Source organism: Chrysochloris asiatica, unplaced genomic scaffold (assembly GCF_000296735.1).
Source record: "Chrysochloris asiatica unplaced genomic scaffold, ChrAsi1.0 scaffold00041, whole genome shotgun sequence".
NCBI lineage: Eukaryota > Metazoa > Chordata > Mammalia > Afrosoricida > Chrysochloridae > Chrysochloris > Chrysochloris asiatica.
This window is the reverse complement of record NW_006408559.1, coordinates 16,825,525-16,831,160: the sequence shown is the minus strand read 5'-3', so window position 1 is coordinate 16,831,160 and position 5,636 is coordinate 16,825,525. Positions and strand designations below refer to the sequence as shown.

The following is a 5,636-nucleotide window of genomic DNA, read 5'->3' as shown; positions in this document are numbered from 1 at the left end:
GGGCCCTCAGGGTCCCTGGCTAGCCATCCTGAGTGGGGCCATCATGTAGGATTTTCATCCATGACACAGGGCCTCAACACCTCAGTGATTGCGGTCTCCTACAGTATTCGACTGTGTGGACCATAATAAACTATGAATAATATGCCAAGAATGGGAATTCCAGAACACTTTACTGTGCTCATGAAAGTAGACCGAGAGGCATTTGCTTGAACAGAACAAGGGGCTACTGCATGGTTTAAAAACAGGAAAGGTGTGGTCAGGGTTGTATCCTTTCAGCATACTTATTCAATCTGTATGTTGTGTGAATAATCTGAGAAACCGTACTATTTGAACCAGAATGCAACATCAGGGATGGAAGAAAGCTCATTAGCAACCTGTGATATACAGATGACACAACCTTGCTTGCTGAAAGTGGAGAAGACTTAATGCATTTACTGGGAAGATCAACCACTACTAACTTTGGTATGGATTACAACTCAATGTAAAGAAAACAGAATTTCTCACAACTGGACCAATAGGCAACACCATAAGAAATGGAGGGAATATAAAAATTGTCATTGAACTTAGCTTTATAAAAAGCCATAACCTCGGTTTTACATATACAGTGCCCACATCTTTTTATATTAAGCACTAATACAGTTGTCATTTAGCTCTGATCACTGGATAATTATATATTATTAGTGGTCAGTATACACTCCATAAGGAGATCTGGCAACGTAGTGGTTACAAATCAGGCTGCTAACCTCAGGATCAGCAATTCGAAGCTACCACCTGTTCCACAGGAGAAAGATGAGGCTTTCTGCTCTTGTAAAGATTTACAGTCTCGGAAACCCTGTACAGGGTCGCTATGAGTCAGAACAGACTCCACGGCACATAACAACAACAACAACATCCTCTCCATATAAAACTTTTGCAAGCACTGACTAAATCTGGAACTAAAAGTTACTGATAGACAATAAGATGTCTAACTTTTTCATTTTTAGAACATTGGCTAACTTGACTTCAGTTGTTGTTGTATGCTGTACAGACAGCTCTGACTTATAGCAACCCTGTGTGGGGTTTCCGAGGCTGTAAATCCCTATGGGAGCAGGAGGCCTCATCTTTCTCTGTGGGGTGATGGGTGGATTCCATCCACTGACCCTGCCATTAACAGCCCAGCGGATAGACCACCAGACCACCAGGGCTCTGCTCTTCAGTTGGATGAGAGTAAGTCAGAAAGCACTGCTGCTGTGGTTTTAGTTGATGCATGCACAATGTTATTCCAAATAAAATGTGTTGGTGCATGTCTCTGTGAACCATGGGTGGCTGGAGACAAGCTCACATGGTAATGCACGTACCTTAGCCTTGTTAGGATGCCCTCAAAAAGGTCCAAACAAGTTAGTGGCTTCCTAGGGGATCTGCTGGGGCAGTTCAGTTCAAGGCAAAGAGGTCAGCTCAGAAGGTTATGGAGACGGGCTTTTCAAATCCTAAAGGAGTAACCTGGATAAGTTTTCTTTCTCGAAGGACACAGGACTATGACGGGGGCTCATTATGAAGAAGTTTAAAGAAAATGGAAAACTGTGCTGGGAGTAAATGCCAGGAAAGTTGTACTCAGGGATTCTTCCCCCATCATGACAAGGCACCTACTCATTCTTTGAAGACAGCAAGGATTGTCTTGGGAAAACTCCTTTGGAAATCTTACCCCATCCAACCTACACCTACAAGCATGCCCCTTTGGACTTCTTTTTGTCCCATTAATACATTTAAGATGAACACGATGTGAGTCCCTCAAGGTTGCTAAAACTGTCATTTTGACATGGTGCAAATCAAAGAGTGCAGAATTCTTCAAGGAAGGGTTAGAGAGACTGAAGCATCACCTTCAGAAACGCAGGCATAGATGGAGGAGATGTCGAGAAACAATAGCTTCACATTTGATGTTTTCGTTTAGTAAAAGCTCCTATGATTTTGTAGTGATAGTTTTGGACTTATGCTCGTATATTTGAAGTTCTACATTTTCTACCCTGGACTAGGCACTCTTTGCTGTGAGCCATAGGGCAAGCTGCTCAGTGTCTCCATGCTTCCATTTCTGTAGATGTAAAGTGACGGTCACCCTCATATTTAGACTCACTGGGCTGTACTGAGGGTTGAAGGAGATCGCACACGCAAAGTGCTTAGAATCCTGTCTGACCCACAGTCACTAGGGAGGGAAGACCCAGAATTAGGAATTAAAATGAGTTTTAATTTTATAGCTACACAGCTCATTGAGCAAAAAAAAAAAAAAATCTTGCATAAAATCAAACTTGATAGAAAGTCAGTGAAAGGAAGAAAGCTACAATTTTCCTGCAAAGGAAGAGATTGGGCTTGGTCTGGGTCAGTAAGAACTTGTCCTGTGTAGGCAGTCCTCAGCACCCAAACTCAGCAGAGGTCTCTCTAGTTGGGAATGCCTGTCCTTGTACATTATTCTCCACAGGGCGGCCTTCTCTGTGATCTCAGGGGATTCAGTATGGGGTTGAAAAGGCTGTAGAACAGGAAAAGGACCTTCTGCTGCTCCTCGGTGTGGCTGGATTTGGGGACCATGTACATGACGATGGCACTGCCAAAGAAGAGCCCGACCACACAGAGGTGGGAGGAGCAGGTGGAGAAGGCCTTTCTGTGTCCCTCCCCGGACTGGATCTTCAGGATGGTGATGAGGATGTGGGTGTAGGAGACCAGCATCAGGCCCAGGGACCCCACTAAGATAAACACACAGGCTGCAAAGATGACCACTTGGTTGAGCCAGGTGTCTACACAGGTCAGCCTCAGGACAGACAAGAATTCATAGAACAAGTGGTTGATCTCATGAGGCCCACAGATGGGCAGCCTCAGGAGGAGGACGACATGGACCAGGGCCAACAGGAAGTCACAAGCCCAGCAAGTGATCATCAGGAGCGTTCAGAGCCTCCAGCTCATGATGGCAGAGTACTGGAGGGGGTGGCAGATGGCTATGTAGCAATCGTAGGACATCACCACCAGGAGAAGACATTCTGTGTGAGCAAAAATCAAAAAGCGGAAGGTCTTTGTGATGCAGCCAGCAAAGGAGATGGGCGTGGTGGGGCTCAGGAGGTTCACCAGCATCTGGGGCACCGTGTTGCAGGCATAGGATATGTCAACGACTGCCAGGTGGGAGAGGAAGAAGCACATGAGGGTGTGCATTCTGGGGTCCAGACAGATAAGCCCCAGGATGGCGCCGTTCCCCAGCAGGGTGAAGGTGTAGAGCAGGGAGAAGAGCCCACAGAGGAGCAGCTGTATCCTTGAGCCAACACAAAATCCTAGCAGGATGAATTCTGTGATGAGCGTCTGACTTTTTGCCACTTCCCTGTGAGACAGACAGACAGATAGCTGTGTGGCACTATTTATAAACACTTCCTATTTTATTGTCTCATGAGTTGGTCTCTTTTTCATTGTGGATTGGGTGAAGGTTTACAGAGCAGGTTCGTTTTCCAATCACAATCCAGACACATTTTGTCTTATGACATTGTTTGCAATCCTCACAGAGTGACATCATTCATCCCACTTTATCTCATCAGCTTTTACTGTGTGAAAATTATTAGTAGACTCTTTTAAGAACTCATTCAATCATAAATCAATGAAGATTCACAATTGTTAAATAAATGACAATGGAGGGCCCATTGTGTGAATTTGTAATGTGACATCATAAGTCAATTATGTCACAAGTGATGTGGCACCTAGAGCCACCGGCACTGTGATGGACAGAAAAAGAAAACAGAAATTCGAATGCAAATAACATAACCTTCATCTATTGTTGTTGGTGGTGTTAAGTGCCATTGAGTTGCTTCCAACTCATAGTGACTCTCTATAAGGTTTCTGAGGAGTGGCTAGTGAGTTTGAACCGCTGACCTTATGAATCAAATGACTTTGTGGTCCAGTGCATTATCCCACATCACCACACCAGGACTGTCTCTAAGTTACAGCTGTCTAAATCATAATTTGTGGGAAATGAAAAGAATCAAGAATGGCAGAACTTTAAAAATGAGAACTGTCTTAGGTAGAAACATAATTTAACATCCGTGGGAACCATGACTGAGCTGACATCAGTGTAGTATTCTTTACTAGAGGACCTTGTGCTGGGTCTTAGGTGACACTACATGAATCAGTGAGCTTTATGACAGTGTTTTGGGTTAAGAAGCTACAAGGAAGGAAACAATGGATATGATATATCCTTAGCTATCATTTTATCTGACTCTCTAACTTTGTCTTGATTTGTTTATACACAAAAATACACACACACATGTGCTCCACACCAGGAGGCCTTTGATGGATACGATCCATCAAAAATACTCTAATAATGTCAAGTTTGGTTCATATGTATATCTTTACCTTGGGAAGTGAGAATAAACCAACATTTGACAGTATGACACAATGGGTCAACTGAGTAATTCACAAAATTATTAATATACCTCAATAATTTTGCTAATTTTGAAACCCCCCCTTAAAATCACAGTAAGTTGTCTACTGTTAATTTTTCTTTCACAGGCATGCCCCTGGGGGATTCTGGGACAGCCTGTCTAGTACTGAGGACACACATGTCCACTGTGGGAATAACACACATTCAGTGACACACATAAATGGTTCCAAATCATATGAGGAGCTCAGTACAAAGGTGGCAATCTGTGAATACTGCTACCTTCTTTACTTTTCTTTTAATATTCAAATTGTTCCACAGAAATCAAGAAACAGGTAGAAAAGAGAAAAGTTTAGCAGCCAATTGAAATACTATGAAAGCGATAGTTTTAGGTCATGGGCTCTATATTCAATGCCATATGACCTTCAGTTATTAAAAGTGACTTCATCACTGTCATTGAGTTGATTTGGACTCAGCAAGACTTCTCCTGAGGGCTTCTGATGCTGCGCACCTTTAGGGAAGCAGATGACTGCCTCATTGATCTCTCTCACAGTGAGTTGTGGGTTTGAACTGCTGACCTTCAGGTTAGCAATCCCAGTGTTTAACCCAATTTTGCCACAAGGGCTCCTTAGAGTCACTTTAGAGAATACCAACATACAAAGTTAAACAGACAATTAAGAATTCAATATGAAATTTCATGTCCCCAAATAAACTCAAATATGAGAAAATGTATCACCTCAAAATTATGTTTTCTATGATATATTAGCAGTCCTGGTGTGGTGCTGTAGGGTAATTACTAGACTGCAAAGTCAATTCGAACAACAAGGTCGATGGTTCAAACTCACCAGCTGCTCTTCAGAAACCCTATACAGGGCTGCTATGAACTAGAGCGGACTCAATGGCAGTTAACAACAACAACAAATTATATATGAGGAGTGTTGGTGAGGTGTTGTAGGATAATCACAAGGTCGATGGTTCAAACTCACCAGCCCTTCCTTGGAAACATTATACAGTGGCACATGAGTTGGAACCGTCTTGACTGCACGTAACATTATATATTAAGCTGACAATGTTTTAAATTTGTAGATAGCTTCTAAAAGTGGTCAAAGTAAAATATGAATGTACATAGAACATAAATATATTTTTTTAAATAATAGAACAAAGTGGGACAGAGGTAAATAATGATGTATGCTCAACCTTGGAACAACAGGGCTCTGAGATACAGGGATTGAGGCATGGTTTGAATGGGTAAAAG

At 42.6% G+C, this 5,636-nt stretch overlaps 1 pseudogene; it reads right to left on the bottom strand.

Moving 5' to 3' along the window:
* Nucleotides 1-2,436: 2,436 nt before the first annotated feature.
* On the bottom strand, nucleotides 2,437-3,527 carry LOC102823193 (annotated as a pseudogene).
* Nucleotides 3,528-5,636: the final 2,109 nt, after the last annotated feature.